The sequence below is a fragment of the Bombina bombina genome, chromosome 3, assembly GCF_027579735.1.
Source record: "Bombina bombina isolate aBomBom1 chromosome 3, aBomBom1.pri, whole genome shotgun sequence".
Taxonomy (NCBI): domain Eukaryota; kingdom Metazoa; phylum Chordata; class Amphibia; order Anura; family Bombinatoridae; genus Bombina; species Bombina bombina.
Window position 1 is genome coordinate 940,052,293 of NC_069501.1, and position 21,498 is coordinate 940,073,790.

The following is a 21,498-nucleotide window of genomic DNA, read 5'->3' on the forward strand; positions in this document are numbered from 1 at the left end:
AGGAGTACGCTAAATTATTAAAGAGCTACAACCACTAATTTCAGAGGACCCCACACTCAAAAAAATATTTCCTGAACTCCCCATACTAGCATTCAAACAACCGCCTAACCTGAGACGGAGATTGGTCCGCAGCAAATTAACCACAGAACAGAAGCTTACACAGAATGGCACTGCACGATGCGACACAACAACGCGTCATATAATATTAAAGGATCCTATTCGTGCTCATCTACTAATGTGGTGTACATGATACAGTGTACAGTGTGTGACAGAGGTTGCTACATTGGAGAAACTGGCCTGTTGGTCAGCACTTCAAACAGACTGGTCACTCCATCCTTAACCTCAGGATTAAAATTCTTAAAGGGAATTTCAAAGACTCTCATGAACGAAAGACATTTGAGATGAAAATGATCACACATTTCAATACCAGAAATGAAGGACTTAATGTAGACTCTGGCTTTCTCACACACTACCATAACTTTCTATAATCTCTCATCTTATTGTCCTATATTGGTTTCTTTTTCCTTTTGTTTTTCCTCTCATCTTGCCTATTTACTCTCCTCTGCTTATTTATTCTTTCTGGCTATTCTCAGCTATTTTCTCCTTCAGACACATTCTCTGCTTTTTATGACACCCCTCTCAACCCCCTCCCTTCCATTTGTTGTATGTGATGTGTATCTATATCAGATTGATCAGTATTGCTTCAGACCTGAGGAAGAGAGGAAAACTCTAGAAAGCTTGTCTTTGAAATATTATGTTAGTCCAATAAAAAAGGTATCACTGCATACTGCAATACACAGTGTATATATATATATATATATATATATATATATATATATATAAAATCATCTATATATTTATATATATATATATATATATATATATATACACACTAGGTGATAAGCCTGCCCAGAGTTGCAGTCTATGATTAAAAAATACAACCCCCAAGCTAAATTTACAAAAACAAAAGTAAAATTACAGAACAAAAATATATAAAGCTATCTAAAATAAAAAATGTAAACCTAAACTAATACCCCTATAAAAATAAAATAATCCCCCCCCAAATAAAAACAACCCCTTATCTAATACTAAAATGGCCTGTAGGGCATTGGCCTAAGTTAAACAGCTCTAATAATACCAATTACCCCCTAACAGTAAAACCCCCCACCCAAACAACCCCCCAAAATAAAAAAAGCTAACACTCAAAAAACCTAAGCTATCCATTGCCCCTAAATCAGCATTCAGCTCTTTTACTGCCCTTAAAAGTGCCAATAAACCTACAAAATAATGTTATATAATTCTGCACATCAACTTAGCGCCAGGAAAATTTCCTACAAAAATGACTTTTACAGTACGCCACTCCTGGCTATACTGAGCGGGTCTATTTGTTTTCCATAAGCGCATCGGTTATGCTGTCTATTCACAGCCGGCCCGATCACGCCATTAATCTCAATGTAGCTCACTCCTGCTACCAGACCAGAGCAGGAGCGAGCTACATTGAGTTTAATAGCATGATCGGGCCGGCTGTGAATAGACAGCGTGCCCGATGTGCTTAGGGAAAACAAACAGATCTGCTCCGTAGAGCCAGAAGTGGCATACTGTACTGTACTATCAGGTAGAAAGCTGGCGCTAAGCTGATGCTATATAATTCTGCACTATGTGCAGAATTATATAACATTATTTTGTGGGTTTACTGGCCCTTTAAAATGGCAATAAGCTCTTTTACAGCACATTAAATCCTTGAAGTCTGGCGGTGAAGGTCTTCTTCCAGGCGGCGAAGGTGACGCACAGCGGAGGTGCGGAATGGTCTTCCCCTGATGTGCGGATCCAAAACGACAGTACTCATCTGTGGTTCTCAGCGGAAGTCTTCAGTGGCGGCGATCCTCAGTGGCGTGGAGGCTTCTCTTCATCCGATCTCCAGCTTCCACCGTATATTGAATGCAAGGTACCAAATTCAATTTGGGGTAACTTGCATTCCTATCGGCTGAAATTTTGAAATCAGCCAATAGGATTAGAGCTACTGAAATCCTATTGGCTGTTCAGCCAATAGGAATGCAAGATACCCCAATAAATATGGGGTACCTTGCATTCAATCTTCAGTGTGCGACGGACGATTGCATGAAGAGGAGCCTCCACGCCGCTGAGGACCGCCGCTGCTGAAGAACGCTGCCGAGGACCGCCCGCTGAGAACCGCCGCTGAGGATCGCCACTGAGGATCCGTGCATCGGGGAAGCCAGCTCCGCACCTCTGCTCCGTGCCGCCTTAGCTCAAGATAGAAGATGATGGAACCGCCTGGAAGAAGACCTTATCAGCCGGACTTCAGGAATGGTGATTACTTCTTTGGGGCTTAATTTTAGGATTTTTTTTTTTTTTTTTAAGATTAGGGATTTAATGGTCTGTAAAATAGCTTAATGCCCTTTAGGGGCAATGGGTAGTTAAGTTTTTTTTAGTGTTAGTTTTTTTTATTTTGGGGGTTTGGTGGGTGGGGGGTTTTTACTGTTAGGGGGGACTTAGTATTTTTAAAATGTAAAAGAGCTGTTTAACTTAGGGCAATGCCCTACAAAAGGCCCTTTTAATGGCTATTGGTAGTTTAGTTTAGATTAGGGGGTGTTTTTATTTTGGGGGGCTTTTTTGTTTTCATATGGATTGGGATAAAAAAAAAATATTTTTGATAATTCTGTTTTTTCTGTAATTTTAGAGTTTTTTTATTTTTTGTAATTTTAGATTATTTTTTTGTAATTTGATGTTAGGTTTTATTTAAGTGTAACAGTATTGGGGTTAATTTAGGGGGTGTTAGGTTAGGGGGCTTATTAATTAAATTAGTTATTTGTGTTGTGGTGGTTTGGCTGTTTAGGAGTTAATAGGTTAATTAGGTTTATTGCGATGTGGGGGTTTGGTGGTTTAGGGGTTAATAGGTTAATTAGGTTTATTGCGATGTGGGGGGTTGACGGTTTAGGAGGTAATAGGTTAATTAGGTTTATTGCGATGTGGGGGTTTGTCAGTTTAGGGGTTAATAGGTTAATTAGGTTTGTTGCGATGTGTGGGTTTGTTGGTTTAGGGGTTAATAGGTTAATTAGGTTTATTGCGGTTTAGGGGTTAATTAATTTATTATTTTGCGATGTTGGCGGTTTCGGTGTTTGTTAATAGTTTGTGTGGGAGGATAGGTTTTTTTTGTTAAACTTCGTGCAGGCGGTTAGGTTTTTTTCATTTTCTTGCGGGCAGTTACATGTTTTTTCTTGTTTCATGCAGGTCGTGGTTGTGTGTTTTTTTTTAATGCTTCATTTGCCTATGCTGCATCCAGGTGGATTCTTTTGGCTGTGCGCACAGCCAACATTCTTTTGGCTGCCTTGCGCAGCCAACATTCCTCTGAGGATGCGTGCGCAACTAGCGACGACGACGGACGCACGATTAATAAATAGAACAAATTTTGCTATGTGAAGAATATTGGAATGTGAAATATTTCATGCCGTGTTAGCGCACTTGAGAATAAGCAAATGTTCCAAAATGCAATGAAGTAGTTAATAAAAACATATAGTACTACATGATAAATGCTTGAATATCCGGATATATATGTAACCCTTTGAGTCGCAATGATTTAAGTTCCCTAATCCAAAATGTCTCTCTCTGTCTAAGGTGTAATAGCCTATTGATGTCCCAAATATCTGGTGCTAACCACTCAATGATTTTGAATTCTAGGCCTCATGCCATTGGGCCAATTTCAGCGTATAAAAAGAAACTTTAGAACAGATGAGGATGTCAAAAAAGAAATAGCAATAGATGATAGATTTATCACGAAGGGGTATGATGGACATGAACATGTGTGTTTAATGATTTTGCTCATTTTTATTAGTGTAAAAATACTTATTCTTTTTTTTACTTTAAGAAATTGATTAGGTAGCCTTTGCATCTGTATGGTAACTTTTTTTCAGTGTCATTTTTTTCTAACACCCCACTACCACCAACTTTAGACCTAAAAAACTGCCTAGTGCAGTTGTTTTTAATTTTAAAAAAAACTATAATGCCCTCTATTTTAAGGGCATTTGGGACACTTTTAGAAAATTAACCAGAGATCGGATTTCTGGTTAATTTTCTGAGTGCTTATTGCTACCACTAGCTTGAAGTAGCAATGACCAGCCAGTTGTAATGGCTGGTTAATTATCGAGCACCTGCTTGCGGGTGCACAATAATTTTGCACTCCACTTGTAATCTAGCCCTAAGTGTTTAATGTCCCTTTAATAATGGTTGAATTATAGAAAGAAGAAAAAGAATCGTACAAATTAATAAACAATTTCCTGCCCAAGGCAAAAAATTAACCTTGCGTAATCTACATCTTCTTATAATACTTTTTATAAATCATTCTGGTTTATGGCTAATTGATTTCACCAAGGTGACCACATTATGGTAATTATAAAAACTCTTCTCCATCACAAATTAAACCATTAGTATTTCTTTAATCCATTTCCAAGAAACTAGCTACATTTATTTTCTTAGATGATAAAAACAGTTGAATTAGCAACATCTTATGATTTATTAGGAGTGAGAACATGTCTATATCCAACAATAATAAATGTGGTGTTGGTTGCATATTTATATGACATAATTACATTTAATTATATTAATAATGGATTGATTACGTGACTCTCCTATCAAATATGTAACGTATCTTCTGCAGATGAGAATATGTTACCAGTATTAATTCACAACATCAATATTATTGGTAGCTGGTATGAAGTACCATGTAAGTACTAACATGCTGTCATTTAAAGGGTTTATGTCAGTAAAAGTTAAGGTTTCAGAAAAAAATAAGTAAAAATTATTAAAATTGAGCATGCAATTAAGAAAAACTTTCCAGTTTACTTCAATTGTCAAAATGTCTTCTTTCTCTTGGTAAATATCAATTCGTTAGGAAAATGTGGATATTTGTTCCATTTTAACAAAACAAAAATCTGAATGAATGCGCTAATTCAAAGAAATAACAAATATACTGTAATTCATGAATATATATTCGTTAGTCTTTAAATTAGATGTATTACTTACCTGTAGCGAGCTGGGCAGCCTCTTCCTCTTCATAGACTCCTGGGTCACACTAATTCTCCTATTCGGGCGGCTCCCCAGTGCACTACAGGTACATTAGTGATGGATCTCTTCACCTTTAGCACAGGAGGAGGGGCACACTAATGTGTCACTACTTCGCAGAGTCCAGGGTTTTATTTTCCTGTGCTGCCCTGAACTCTGTTACAAAGGTTGGATTAGAGGACCCCCCCCGACTGCGCTTTAGGAAAAGGCATACACAACACTAATGTTCCTGTAGCACGTAGGGGATCCATGCTAATAAGTGCATTAGCGCAGCCTGGGAGTCTTTGAAGAAGAAGAGGATTAGCACGGCTCCCTAGGGCGCTACAAGGTATAAAACATTTACTTTCATTTTAACGAAAATTAATGTAAATGTAATTTTAATCAAACCAAAAACCTAACAGTGCAGCACACAAATATTATGAAAAACAAATTTTTCACAAAAACCGTTCAGAATGATTAGTCCGAAACAAATTATTTAGTGCTGCACAAGTCTAGAAGCAATAAACCTTTTCGCAATAATACCTAGTTAAGCACAGGAGCGTGCCAGTATCTTGAATAAAAAAAAGGGTGTTTGCAGCATAGATGTGCACACAGGTTGTGCAGGGTGTTCCTAGGCACACCCTAATGCAGCTGATACTAGACTAAGCTGAATGACACTGTATGATTTTTACCAATGTATTGCTGTCACTTGGACCTTTTAATATTTGCAAGCCCTTCAATCTCCCGGAAACAAGAGGGAAAGTGCAGACAGGGGCCAATGGCATCAAAAGCCTAGGGAAGGCTCCACCCACCTGCTAGACTAGGGCTCAATTAACTCACTCTTATTGCTGTAGCTGCCATCGTACTTTAATTTCAGCACTACATGGTGGAAGTTTCCATGTCGTGCACAGTTTCTAGAATGACGACTTCAGCAGCCAAAGGAGGCAATATCTTAGTGCCTCAAGCAGTTACTTCCTTTTCTACAGCAGGCAGCCTGTGTGGGAGAGGCTGGGAGCCTAACATAGTTACAAACATTGTTGCAAACACCTCTGTCATATATGTGCATACTCATGGGCCTACCTATGTAAACTCTAATGAAAAAGGCGCTAAAGGGACATTCTAATGCAAAAATGACATGATGTGGTCTGTTAGAGAATATTCTTTTCAGGTTACACACCCTAGATAATAAATTTGTTAAAGGGACACTCAGGTTAAATTAAATTTTCATGATTCAGATACAGCATGTAATTGTAAACAACTTTCCAATTTACTTCCATTATAAAAAATGTGCACAGTCTTTTATATTTACAATTTTTGAGTCACCAGATCCTACTGAGCATGTGCAAGAATTCACAGACTATACGTATATGCATTTGTGATTGGCTGATTGCTATCACATGGTACAAGGGGAGTGGAAATATACATAACTTTGAAATTCATTATAAAAAAAATCTACTACTCATTTGAAGTTCAGACTAAGTGCTATTGCATTGTCTTGTTATCTTGCATTTGTTGATTATGCAAATCTAATTTGTTGACTGGTCCTTTAAGTCACACTTGTGAGCCCCAAACTTTACAGCTCCCATGTAGAACATGGATGGTCAGACAATAAGAAACGATACTTCAAAATAATGTGAATCTTGCCTTGTCTATTACAAATACAATTTGGTGAGGAAGTTTGATCATTGAAAAAAAAGCTGCTGCAAATTATATTTTTATATCTCAAGAACGTTTTCACGTTTGACTGATATGTTAATTTAATATTATAGACTGTAAAAAGTTGTGTAATTACAAAGGACTAAATTACAAGCGGGGCACTATAAGTAGCACAGGGTGCAATATCATTATTGCAGGTCGGAGCTAATAGCACCCAATCTGGTAATACAAGTCCATGGTAAAACAGAATCACCAGAGAATGTTTAGTGTGGCCGACATCTCTTTAGCACGTCCTATACTTTTAACTAATAGCGTGGCTGTGCTAAACATCGCTCAAAATTACAAGATGAAAGTTTTGTGCTGCATACAAGCCCAACACATGACAGCGCTAATAAATATAAAGACCTGAAGTAAAGTGTTAGGGCTAGATTAAAAGTTTAACAAAACGCATGCAATACATAATAAAATAAAGTTATACACATACGTTTGCATACATATACACCTACACACACACAAACACATATATATTGGCGTGGAACAAAGAATATATAAACATAATGAAAAATCAATGTGGCTATTAGACGTGCATTCATTTTCAGAAGAATCAAAGAAAATAACGTACATGGCAAAATGAAAGAAGACAAAAAAGAATAAAAAAGCTTTATTTATTTATTTTTAATTTTCGCCTCGCAGTCTGTCAGTCTGTCAGTCTGTCAATATATTCAAATAAAATTGGCTGACCCACAAAGTGCCAGCGAGTGGCGATGTGTCTCCCATAGCATATAATGGAGAGTGCTATGTCAGCAAAACATCGACCACATCGCCACTTGTCGGCACTTTCTTCAAGGGGGCGTATTTGAATTGTTCCTACACAGCGCAGACAGGGCACCCACTGAAACCGAACATGGTTTCTGTGTAGGAACCCTTCAAGTAAGGACTGTGTGACCTTACTTTCAATAAACCTACACTACCTGCCTTACACTGTGAAGTCTCGCCACTGAAAAGGTGGCCAGACAAACATAGCTGACACCCTACTCGTAACCTGTACTCCAGAGATTGGAAAATATCGCACTGCTGGTGATGTATCCCGGTTACTCCCCTGGAATACCCGGCTAACTCCCTTAAACTGCCTACACCTACGTCATACTTTAGCTACACTCCCTTGAAATGCCCAACTAACTCCCACAGACCACCTATACCTACATCATGTCTTCCCTATACTCCCCCTGGAACAGAATGCCTATACTTACACTGCATAATGTATGCAATATACCTGAGTAATAAAGTATAAAAAAAAATCCCTATTATAACTATAGGAGCTATGTCGCTACATTTATATACAATGTTAAAATGATATGCATTGTCATGTATAATGCATATTATTTTATTTATTGTAAAAAAATGTATTGTTCATTTTATTATTTTAAACATAAATATATCATTTCAATTATATATTTATGCTTAAAATAATATAAATAACAATCAAAAAAGCTACATTTTTAATTAGATACAATACTTAAAATAATATGCATTATATATGACAACACAAATTATTTTAACAATGTATATAAATTCAATACGAAAATAAACTATTAACCCTTTACACGCCTTCACTCCCAGTGCAACCTACTCTATTAACCCCTAATCTGCCATAGCCTAAAGACCTAACCACCCCCTAACCTATTAACCCCTACATCGTCACAACCCCCAATGCAAAAAGCCCCCTAACCTATTAACCTCTAATCCAACACAACCACTCAACACAATAAAACCCCTAACCTATTAATGCCTAATCAGCCACAACCCCCCAACATTAACTACTCCTACACTACTTCTACCTAACACCTAACCACATCACCTCTAAGCTAACACCCCAAAGAAAAAGCCTAACCTAAAAAAAATAAAATAAACTTAAATATAACCCTATTCCAAAAAAAGATTGCAATGAAAAGGGCATTTGTTTGGACATTTAGAAGAGCAGTGACCTAAATAAATTACAGCTCTTTTGCTGCCCAAAAAAAAAGGTTGCCCTGAAAAGGGCATTTGGTAGGGCTTTGTCCTAAAGTGATTTAAGCTCTTTTTGGAAAAAAAGAAAATAAAATCAAAGCCCTATTTTAAAAAAAATCCTGTACTAAAAAAACTTAAAAGGGAAAAAAAACTAAGCTTACAAATAAAAAAGCCCACCCCAAAAAATCATATGGCTAAACCCCAAAGTTTGAACTCACCAACTTGACTCCGGCTCCTATGTTATCGCCAACTGTGGTGCTCCTCTTCTTGTTGGGGCCCATCTTCATCCTGGTGGCAGTGGGGGCCTATCTTCATGGAGGCAGCAGTCCTCTCCTCTCTTCATCTATCTTCTGCCGCTGCTCCACTGGGGAAGTCTTCATCCATCTTCAATCCAATGCGTCTTCATATCTTATTTTCTCCTGGTCTTCCGTCCCTGATGTCTTCTTCATGCGTTCACCCACCACACTGAATTCTGAATGCAAAGTATCGCCTTATATACAACTGTTCATGATCTGTTTGTTTCCAACGCTTTCAACCTTTTAGCAATTACTGAAACCTGGCTATCGTCCTCTGACACTGCTTCCATTGCTGCTCTCACAGATAGTGGTCTTCACTTTTGCCACACACCTAGGCCAGGTGAGAGACATGGTGGCGGTGTTGGCATCTTACTCTCCCCCTCCTGCTCCTATCAGTACCTATCTCCATTTGCATCTCTCTCCTTTACTTCCTTTGAAGTCCACTGCATTCGCCTGTTCTCCCCCCCCTCTCTCAGAGTGGCAGTTTTCTATTGCCCCCCCTGAACCAACCTCTCAATTCCTTGGCAACTTTTCTGCCTGGTTTCCTTACTTTCTCTCTACAAATATACCTACTCTAATTCTGGGGGACCTCAAAATCCCCATTGACAACCCATCTGCCCCTGCTGCCTCTAAACTTCTCTCACTCACTAACTCCTTCTGCCTCTCACAATCAACCCTATTCCCTACCCACCGCGATGGACACTCTATTGATCTGGTATTCTCCTATCTCTGCTCTCTCTCTCTGATGTTGCCTGTCACCTATTTCCCATATCAGACCACCATCTGCTCACCTTTAATCTTAAGATACAGGCTAAACCTACTTCTCCCCTCACACCTGCAGCTGTAGAAATCTGCACACTGTTGGCCCTCCCTAACTCTCCAAACTTCTTCAAATACACCTTCCCCACACTTCTGCGATATTCTGCCCTGACCTTGCTATAACCCAGTATAACAATACTCTCTCCTCTGCACTTGACACTCTCGCTCCACACCAACTTCGCAAAGCCCGACGTTGTCAGCTCCAGCCCTAGCACTACCTACAAAAATGAACATGCCACCTACAACCATGCTCCAGCACTGCTGAACGTGCCTGGAGGAAATCTTGCTCTGAACCTGATTTCATGCACTATAAGTTCATTCTTTACTCTTACACCTCTGCCCTTCACTTAGCTAAGCAAATCGACCTCTCTTCTCTTATATCCACTCACTCCTCAAACCCTAAAAGACTCTTCTCCATTTTCAACTCTCTCGTCTACCCACTCGCACCACCTCCCTCATCTGCATTCAGTGCTCAAGGCCTGGCTGACTACTTTTTCAATAAAACACTTATCATCCGAAGAAACATCCCAACACAAGCCTGCAATCTCCCAACTTCGCTCCCAGTCCCCCCCTCTTCCACACTCTGCACCCTCCTCCCAACCACTGAGATTGATGTGGCTTCCCTATTGTCTTCCTCACACCTCACTACCTGCCCACTTGACCCTATTCCTTCACATCTAATACCTTCTCTGTCTCCCACCCTCACTCCAGCTCTTACTCACATATACAACCTATCCCTTTCTACCGACTCATTCCCTGCCTCCTTCAAACATGCAAAGGTCTACCCCATCCTCAAAAAACCCTCCCTCGACTCTTACTCTCTTGCAAACTACCGCCCCATATAACTGCTCCCGCTAGCTTCAAAAAGCCTTGAGAAACTAGTTTTTGATCGCCTAACCCACTTCCTGTCCTCCAACTCATTGCTCGACCCCCTGCAATCTGGCTTCCGTCCCCAACACTCAACTGAGACTGCCCTCACCAAGGTTACTAACTATTTCCTTGCTGCTAAAAACAAAGGCTACTACTCTATACTCATCTTACTTGACATCTCTGCTGCCTTTGACATTGTTGACCATCCCCTTCTCCTATGAACTCTCAGTTCTCAGGGGCTCTGTGACACTGCACTCTCCTGGATTCACTCTTATCTCTCTAACAGATCCTTCTCCGTCTCTTTTGCTGGCGACTCCTCCTCTCTTTTGCCTCTGTTGGAGTACCTCAAGGCTCTGTCGGTGCCCTCTACTCTTCTCTATTTACACTTCTTTACTGGTTAAACTTATCAACAGCTATGGCTTCAACTATCACCTCTATGCTGATGATACCCAGATATACCTATCCACCCCTGCACTCTCTCCTTTTGTTATTTCTCACATCAGCGACTGCTTATCTGGCATTTCCTCCTGGATGGCCTCTCACCACCTAAAAATAAACATGTCCAAGACCGAACTACTTCTAATACCCCCCCTCTAACTCTACCCCTCTAGTGGCACCACTATCTCCCCATTACCCCAAGTCCGCTGCCTTGGAGTCACACTTGACTCAAATCTGTCCTTCATTGCCCACATCCAATTGCTCTCTTCAACCATCTATGCAATATCTCCAAAATTTGTCCGTTTCTGAGTGTTGAAACTACTAAACAGCTAATCCACTCCCTGGTAATTTCCTGACTTGACTACTGTAATAACCTACTTACTGGCCTCCCTCTCTCCTGCCTCTCTCCCCTTCAATCCATCCTAAATGCATCTGCCAGGATAATGCACCTCTCTCGATGCTCTGTTTCTACTGCACCTCTCTGTGAGTCTCTTCACTGGCTTCCCATTCACAACAGTGTTAAATTCAAAATTATCACCCTGACCTACAAAGCCCTCACCAATGCTACCCCACTCTACCTGTCCTCACTCATCAACAAATATACTCCAGCCCACCCCCTAAGAGCCAACAATGACCTGCTCCTTGCGTCCTCTACCATCATCTCCACATGCTAGACTACAGGACTTCTCTTGTGCGGCACCAGATGTCTGGAACGCACTTCCTCGAGCTGTCAGACTTTCCCCTAACCTCTCCTCCTTTAAACATACCCTAAAGACCTTTTTGTTCAGGGAAGCTTATCACCCGACTCACTAACAAATGAACTTCACTTACCTAACAGTTGCCCTCATCTATCGCATCACTAATATTATTCTCACCTTTGCAGTCCACATCTCCTGTTTCCCACCCTCCTACCCATCTAGATTGTAAGTTCCCACAGGAATAGGGCCCTCAATTCCCCCTGTATTTGTCTGTAAAATTTTGTCTTTTATTGCATTGTTTCTCCATTGTACTTTTATCCTTGGACCCATGGGCAGCACTGCGGAATCTGTTGGCGCTTTACAAATAAAGAATAATAATATAGAAATACCCTTGCATTCCTATTGTCTGATTTTCACATCCAAATTCAAATCAGCCCATAGAATAAAAACTTCAGGTCATGTTTAAATTAAATTACATTTTAAAGAAGGCAGATACTCTACAGCACCAGCTAAATTGCAATGTGTTGATTAACTAGAGAATAAAGCAATTTTTAAAGTTTTATAATTTATTACAGCATTTACATTTTTTTATGTGTTTAAGAATAAATAGAACATATTCTGCTGCGTGAAGAACATTGGAATGTGAAATATTCATATTTTTATGTTGGGTAAGCACATTTGAGAATATGCATTCGGGTTAGCGCTCGGGTGTGGTGTGTTTTTTTCTTTACTTTTTTGCTCCATTGACTTCTATGGGATAATAGGTTATATAGCATGTGCGATATTCTAACTTTGGCTTTTTGCGCAAATCGGGTTAGCGCACAATTAATAACTTTTTACTTTGAACTTGTAATACGAGCGCAACATAACGCGTGCAAAAAGTTTACTTCTAGCTCGGTTAGCTATCCACTTGTATCTGACCCAGTGTGTATATAGCTAGTTATCACACAGACAATTGTTTTTATAAGGATCTTGTGCTCTTACCTAAGCACAATAAGGGCCATGCTAATCCTATGGCTTATAGCAGAGTCCAGGGTCAGGATTATTAGCACAGGCAGAGCCCAGGGCTGTTCTAAAGAGAGGAGGCTTAGCGTTGGATTTAATCTGGGGTACTCTATGGGCATCTCTGTACCTTAAAAGGTTCTGGAGGGGCGCAGTAAGTTTAGAGCTTAGGAGCTACAGGCTTCTCCCATTTACATTTCTGACTATGATACCTGCACTAAAGGTAGCCTTATCTGGGACCTGGATGTCAGAAGTGGCCCTTCAGTGATTTTGGCACCCAGACCTATGGAGGAAGTGTTTAAAGGCCAATACTGTAGAAAGTCTGGTGCTTGGCTATTCTCATAGAAGTCCTGGCGTTCTTGTCTCTGCATTGATTTCCTGGTTCTAAACCTCGCTTTTGCCCTGATTTATGTCTCAAGCCTCATCCATGCTTGTACCCTGATCTAAGGAATGATTTATTGACTACTAACCTCTGATACAACTTTTCACTATCTTTTGTGCCTGCTCCCACTGCGGTGACATTTTGTTTCTACTGGATATCTTTAACTTGTCTATCAGCTACTCTCTTGGTTTAACACCCTTTACCACTTCACTTCATGTTTGTCTGCACAAAGTAATTTACCATTACTGACAATTAGATGGGGCAAAATATAGCGGGAATGTTGATGAGTGTGACAAGTAGCTATACAAGGTTGGATACAGTCTGATTGAGCAGGGTAGAGAGTTCCAGAGGACAGGATTAGCGTGTGAGATGTCTTGGAGGTGTGAGAGAGACGTAGAGATAATAGAGTGGAAAGACGTCCTAACTTTTTCTCCCCATAGACTTCAATGAAGAGCGCAGAAGAGAAAACCCTTATCAGTCACACAATAACCGAACAGGAGTTATTAATATTTCTTATTCCAATGTTCTTCACATACAAGAAAATTTTATTTTTATTTAAAAAAAAATAATATATATATATATATATATATATATATATATATATATAGCTGTATATATCTATACCTGTATATCTATTCATATAGACATAGATATATATTTTACATTAACATTATCAGATATTTATAGAAATATATGTTTAAAAATTAAAAATGAATTGGTAAAGGATATTGGAATGTAAAATATGTGTAACTCTCTTCAGGTGACACGCTTTAATTCTAACATGCTGTTGGGTTAGTGCACATGAAGATGAGTTATCTTAAGGCGCGTAATTAAAATATTAAATTTTAAATATTGTAAAAAATGTTAATAATAATTATTAATAATTATTATAGATACTGTCAAATATATATATTGATTATTATTTTTTTTAATACATCTATAATAATTATTTACATTAATTTTTAATATTTTTCAATATTTTATATTTAATAAATACATAATGCGGTAAAGATACTCATGTTGGGTTAGTACACATGAAGAATTATTGTACTTTTGTAGATCTTATGTGTGCTAATCGACAGTAGTACACTATATCTTCATGTACACAAACCCAACAAAAGTTACCTTAAGGAGCATTATGTATTTATTAAATAAAACATCTTGAATTAATGTAAATAATTATTTTAGATGCACTAAAATGCTAAATAATCTGCAGACTATATATATACACACAAACAGTCCCAAGGGCTCTGCACGCACTTGTAATCCACAATGTATTGCCCGGTGTGCATTGAAAGAATACGCATATAGGAAAGTAAAGGACGCACTTACCGGGTCTTAACTAAATGGTATTTATTAATACAAAAAGCGGGTGACGTTTCGGGGTGATTAGCCCCTTCCTCAGACCTTAACAGAACCATACCTGTAACACACACACACACACACACATATATATATATATATATATATATATATATATATATATATATATATATATATATATATATATATTCAATAATAAATAAGCACTCTCTGGACTTTGGCCATCTGTGTAAACAAAAATATTTATTGTAAATAAACAATAAATATTTTTGTTTACACAGATGGCCAAAGTCCAGAAAGTGCTTATTTATTATTGAATCTATGGATATTTTTTACAGCACCCTGGCAGCTGAACATTGATGGTGAGAGTGCATGCACTTACGAACTGAATATATATATATATATATATATATATAAATATATATATATATATATATATATATATATATATATATATATATATATATATATATATATATATATATATAGTCCAGTGCAAGAGAGTTTTTTACTGAGCCAAAAGGTACGGAACTGTTGTATAAAGTTCTCACTTGTGTAGTGGTAGAAATAAACAAACAAATCTACCCAATGATATCCACAGATAGCAGTGTCCCAAAAGGATTTATAGAATGGCAGTCTCTCCCAAACAATCGAATAGCATCAAATATAATGATTCCTGTGACATACAGCTTAAAGCATTAAAGTGCACACACTCGGTAGGAATTGCAAGTAAATGCGAGCAACCCGGTGCTCCAGCAACAACAGCCATGCATTCCTTACCGCTCCGTAGTGTGTCCGAGCCGCAGGGTCACTTCCTCATACCTCTGAAAGCTTGCTCAGGTATCCGCTGTATGCACACGTCATGTGCTCCGCTCACCAGTTGAAGTGGGAGTGAGAGAAGAGGGAGAGAAGGGGGCTTGTCCAGGCAGCCCCAACGCAGACAACAAACAGCCGTGATATGCGCCCAACCTGTTACTGCTTCTGAATGTGAATATTTGAGAAAGTCACCATGCTCCCATTCTGCCCCTGGATTTTCAGGAAATGTAGAACAAATGAAGAAAACGGACAATCCAGGGCAAGTTAAAAATTATATCTTTTATTCACCAACGATAAAAAGGTTCCAGGAGGGTCCATATACAGGTTAGCAAGGCAACACAGGCAAACTGAAAGCTAACATGTTTCGGCTATACAGCCGTAATCATAGCTAATTCAGTATACCTGTGATGCCCTTTTAAAAGCAAAACAAGAAAGTAATTGGTCAATCAATACAACCAATGCCTGTGAAGCCTAGCCACCACCTTTAGGATTAACCCTTAATGCAGAATCAGTCTCATTCAACAATTCTAAGTATTAAGATTGGATATAGATAGTCCAAAAGAGATAGTATTAAAGTGTTATGTAACATAATACACTTAAATAAACATATAAAAGTAATAAATACGTGCATGATAAAGTGTATCAAATATATATAAGCAAAATAGTACAAACAGTCAATTGCTCATCATGTTTATCATAAAACCTTCCACAATTTGTGTTGCAAATACCCTAAGAAGGAGAGAAATATACACACCATTTAAACGGTGCAAGATGTTTTGCAATTACCCTAAGAAGGGGAGAAATATACACACTAGTTCAAACGATGTTAAAAATATATATAAGGCAACCAAATGCCGGTACAAAAGTGTACAGCGTCAACAAAAATAGACACCTGTTTGCTGTCTAATTCAAATACACATATATATATATATATATATCTCAAATGGCAGCAAACTTGCTGGCACTCAATTCAATATCAAGAAATGTTTCTCTATAATTTGTGACAATACACACCATATTAAAGATGGCGTGAATCAATAGAGAATTACATACTTATCACTACATGCAACAAAACTTGTTGTGTCTACAGAACAGTGTAGAGAGAGGCTTGCGCTGCTCCTATAGGCGCAGTAAGACAATTGGCAATTGTGTTGCCCCTTCTGAAATTCCACCAGTGACTAGAGATCGCCCAAGTGCGTGGCTTACACATAGGGGGATGTACAGATGCGGCAGGTCTAGGTGCAGACCATGTGAGTTTTGTATCTTTTCAGATACGTTCCGGTCATTAGTCACAGGAGAGGAGTTTAAGATCCAATCCTACCTAAACTGTACGTCCTCCTATGTCATTTACCTCATTACATGTGTCGAGTGTTGCCTACAATATGTAGGTCTTACGACAACTGAGGTTAATACCAGAATACGGAACCATTTGTCAACTATCAAATTGGGTGAGGCTACTACCCCCCTTGTTAAACATTTCAAGAATGTACATCATAAAAGAAATGACACCTTCAGATGGCAAGCCATTGAATATTTCAAATCCCCCCCGCAGGGGAGGTGACAGGGATAAAATTCTGGGCAAACGCAAAATGTTTTGGGTTTTTAAATTAAAAACTAGGGTACCCAAGGGCCTAAACTCAGAGTACGATTTAATTAACTATTGGAAATAATTTAACTAAGTTTCTCTATATGGGAAACTTGAATACATCCATATTCAATTGTACTCAGTTTCTAGTGGTTGATTTTTGACTACTCTGTGTTGAGCTGTCTACTTGAGAGAAAAATATATACTTGAAATATATATCTGAACTATATAGAAGTAAATAAAACAGGAACCTTAAGGGCATATTGGCCATCAAGTAATATAACTTTACCATCTCTGGGATATTCACTAGATGGGCGGTCATTTCAGTGGGTCTTAGAACCTTGTTCCAATTGGGAACTTGGTCTGATGCATGTAGTCTACATTAATATGACCACTTGGTTTTATTGCTGTCAATCAAGAATGATCTCTATATTTGTGACACAACATTTTTAACAAGTTTTGTTGCATGTAGTGATAAGTATGTAATTCTCTATTGATTCACGCCATCTTTAATATGGTGTGTATTGTCACAAATTATAGAGAAACATTTCTTGATATTGAATTGAGTGCCAGCAAGTTTGCTGCCATTTGAGATATATATATATATGTGTATTTGAATTAGACAGCAAACAGGTGTCTATTTTTGTTGACGCTGTACACTTTTGTACCGGAATTTGGTTGCCTTATATATATTTTTTACATTGTTTGCATTAGTGTGTATATTTCTCCCCTTCTTAGGGTAATTGCAAAACATCTTGCACCGTTTAAATGGTGTGTATATTTCTCTCCTTAGGGTATTTGCAACACAAATTGTGGAAGGTTTTATGATAAACATGATGAGCAATTGACTGTACTATTTTGCTTATATATATTATATACACTTTATCATGTATGTATTTATTACTTTTATATGTTTATTTAAGTGTATTATGTTACATAACACTTTAATACTATCTCTTTTGGACTATCTATATCCAATCTTAATACTTAGAATTGTTGAATGAGACTGATTCTGCATTAAGGGTTAATCCTAAAGGTGGTGGCTAGGCTTCACAGGCATTGGTTGTATTGATTGACCAATTACTTTCTTGTTTTGCTTTTAAAAGGGCATCACAGGTATACTGAATTAGCTATGATTACGGCTGTATAGCCGAAACATGTAAGCTTTCAGTTTGCCTGTGTTGCCTTGCTAACCTGTATATGGACCCTCCTGGAACCTTTTTATCGTTGGTGAATAAAAGATATCGTTTTTAACTTGCCCTGGATTGTCCGTTTTCTTCATTTATATATATATATATATATATATATATATATATATATATATATTTAAACATTAACTTACTTACCATCCACCAACATCAGCAAAGAACCGGAAATGACCATGGTGTACTGCCTGCACAGGTCCAGCAGTTGCCATGGCAACCGGAAATCGCGTCCTAATAAGAACAAATGCATTTACAAATAAGCAGACAATTACGAATGGGAGCTGATACTAAATTACAGATCAACAATACTAGCTACATATTCTCGTAATGTAAATGAAGGGGAACATGGTAATAGGGTATACAATCCCCACAAAGCATTGTTGAATGCACCATAAATTGTTCACCCTAAAAGATACATAATGACAGTGTTAGTACCAAACATCCATCTGTCACTATATAGCAAAATTACAAACTCCAATAAAACTAATGTCTGACATAGGTAACTAACTAAAGAGCTAGCTATAGGGTACAAAAGAATATATAAAAAAAAAGAATATAGAAAAGAGAATATAAACATATTAGAGGAAACAGTGCCAATCTAAATTAGCATTCAAACCTTTAGGAGCAAGGGTATTTAAAGTAAATATCCACTTTATCCACTTAGACTCCTTTTGCAAAAGAAGCTTGGCTCTGCCCCCCCCCCCCCCCGCTGTTTAATCTAGGGACATGATCAATAATGACATACCTAAGGTTAGCCAGTGTGAAATGTCTGGCGACCGGTTGGTCAGATTCCTTTTTATGGATAGCCAGTCTAATTGCTGCACAATGATTAGCCATATGGGTGCGTAGGTTGTCGACAGTTTTCCCTACATAAAATAGAACACAGAGACAATGTAAAATATATACGATAAATTCTGTAGTACATCTCAACCTGTGTCTAATAATGTACTTTTTTTGGTTTGTGGATGTAAAAATGTTTTGGTGGTACTAAGACCATTGCATGTTGTACAACCAAGACACCTGTAACACCCCCACTTGGGGGGATTTAGCCATGTAGTCTTTTAGTAACTCTCCACCGGATCAACTTTCACCAGAGTGTCTGTTATAGACCTAGACTTCTTGAAGCTCCATCTTGGAGGTTCCATTTTGCTAAATGGGAGGCTGACATATATATATTACAGCAGTGTTTCTCAACCACGACCCTAAAGTACCCCCAACAGGCCAGGTTTTCATTATAGCTGAACCAGTGCACAGGTGAAATAATCAGCTGATCAGTAACAGCATGGTTACTAACCTGCTCTCACCCATAAACTGATTATTTCACCTTGTGCACTGGTTTCAGCTATAATGAAAATCTGGCCTTACCTTTATTTTGTTATTCAAAATAGCTGATTTTGTCTCTTGAAACCACTGCTTCAACTAAAAATATAAATGCTGCAGTATTCTCTGTAGAACAGCTATATAACCAAGACACAGAAGCAGAAATAAACCCTCAGTGAGGAGTGGGAGAGATTGCCCAGTCTATTTAAAAGGGTATTCCTGTAGCTGCTTTGAATGCAATTAACTAAAAATGTATACACTACTAGTCTAAGTACATTATTTTTTAAAGTTTTGCTTTATATAAAAATATATTATTCACGTGTTTAACTGCTGCTCTTTCATATACATAAAAAAAATTGAATATAGTGTCCCTTTAAAGGGACACTCAAGTCAAAATGAAACTTTCATGATTCAGATAGAGCATACAATTTATAAAAACTTTCCAATTTACTTCCATTAGCAAAATTTGCACAGTCTTTTTATATTTAAACTTTTTAAGTCACCAGCTCCTACTGAGCATGTGCAAGATTCACAATATATGCATTTGCGATTGGCTGATGGCTGTCTCATGGCACGTGTATGCATTTGTGATTGGCTGATGGCTGTCACATGGTACAGGGTGAGTGGAAATAGGCATAACTTTTCAAATTGTCAGAAAAAAATGTGCTACTCATTTGAAGTTCAGACTAAGTGCTATTGCATTGTCTTGCAATCTTGCATTTGTTGATTATGCAAATCTACTGTATTTACTCGTCCTTTAAACATGAATCAAATACTCAGCCATAATAGTGAATATCTTTGTCTTGACTTCCCCATAGCATGTTGGAATCTCATAGGATGAATGAATGGTTGCTTGGATCTTTTGACCAATAAGAGGTGATATAGAGTTATCATTTCTAAAATTCTTTCTAAATGGACAATTTCTTTTCTCAATTCCTAAAACATAATGATAGTGGTTAAAACTTTCACATATACTGTCATCTGACATTGTTCTGTTTTTCTTTTACTTAATTGTGCTAATTAATTGTTATTATGCATGTTAAAGACATTACATCACGCTTTTCTCATCTGTAATGGGACTGACAGAATGCAATTGAAAAAGTCAATTAATATAAAATATTTATAATTTGGCTAGCTTTTAAGGCTGGTATAAAATGTGTCAAACCCTTGATTAATATGTTTCTTTAATGATTCATTTGCCATGGTATGAGAATAACAAATGTGTTTTTTTTCCTAATGGACCATTCCTTTAAAGATCAAACAAACATCCAGCAACAATTGAGGCTATTTATCAATCAAGATACAAATTGGAGCTAGAAATTAAAGATAGAAAAAAATTTTTATTTATTAAAGAGAATTGAACTTTAGAAACATTGATAAATAGGCTCCATGGAATAATATATGAAAAACGGATATTAAAATCCATTTTTACACCTATTAATAAATAACTGAAATTGTTACAACAATTTGCAATAAAGTTGCATGATTTTAAAATCTTCATTTTCTTCCTTTGCATAGCCAGGGGCTTTTTAGTACTTTGCTCCCGTATGTCAGTACAAGAGAAATCACAACGATAACACCAATCTATTAGACTCAGTTATTCGAATGATAATGACATTGACATTCCATCAGATATAATGATGGCAAACTGCCACATTATCATCTCAGAATCTACATTGTACCATGTTAAGTGTTTAGGAACAAAGAGGTAACGTAAAATACAAAATCTAAAATAGGACTAATGCTTCAATGAATTCTAATAATCTAAGCAAGAATTTCACCGTCAGCACCCTATTTTAAGTGTAATGAAATTTCCACTTACTTAACATAAACAATACATTTGACAAAATGTACACATGCTACCTTTAGATACAGATTTTTTCAAATGATTAGCTGCAGAAAAAAGGAAACAGAATAAATCATAGACCATTGGTACTCAAAGTGCAGTTAATTTGTGTATTTGTGTAAAAGTCCAATCATTATACCAAATGACTTATTCTGTCACTGTGCACATTACATATAGGAA